The sequence below is a fragment of the Odontomachus brunneus genome, unplaced genomic scaffold (genome assembly GCF_010583005.1).
Source record: "Odontomachus brunneus isolate Ranch 3 - 2012 unplaced genomic scaffold, Obru_v1 Obru_scaffold_001, whole genome shotgun sequence".
Lineage (NCBI taxonomy): Eukaryota > Metazoa > Arthropoda > Insecta > Hymenoptera > Formicidae > Odontomachus > Odontomachus brunneus.
In genome coordinates, this window is record NW_022639451.1 from 8,391,637 (window position 1) to 8,392,408 (window position 772).

Consider the following 772-nt stretch of genomic DNA (forward strand, 5'->3'; position numbering starts at 1 on the left):
CCATGCCACCCTGCAATTCGGCGCTGCAGTCCGGCCGCCGTCGGAAGCCGCCGGAGCCTATATAAGCCTTGCCACCGGAGCGCGCGAGCAGTAGTGATTCTTCTTCAACATTTCACACACAGTGCGACACACAATTTTCACTCCGACACTCACACGTAATTTTTGCGCAGTAATTTCACACACAGTGCAACACACAATTTTGTAAGTAGTTACTCGACATTTTTCTCAGACACACACATATTATTCTGTGACACATAATTTTTACACTTTAACCTCTGTATTAACTAGTCTCGCCGACCCGTTGCTACGAAGCATTTGTTCGGGAGAAAGTACACATTACTACACGATATTACTACAATTCGGAAACGATACCGAAACATTCTACTTCCGCTCCGGCCGTCGCCTGCTACCAATACGCCACCGCCCGGGCCCTTCGACTGACCGCCGGCAACACCGACCGACCTTTGCGAGCGTGTCCTGGCGAATTATTATAAGAGCGACGCACAGCTACTACACAATAATCGTAAGTTACTATTATATTAGCGTTTGAGTATTTACACGACAAATTATAAGAAATTCTTTACCGCCAAATCGACTTAAATTTTATTATCACTTTCCAATTATTATAACAACTATTATCATTACAATAATTATAATTGTTTGACGTCACAAAGCCAACAAATATACATTAAAATAAATTCCTTTTTTTATGATCATTTGTTTTAATACCTCTTAAACGGCCGCATCCGTGTTCCGTGTCAAGTTACAGCAC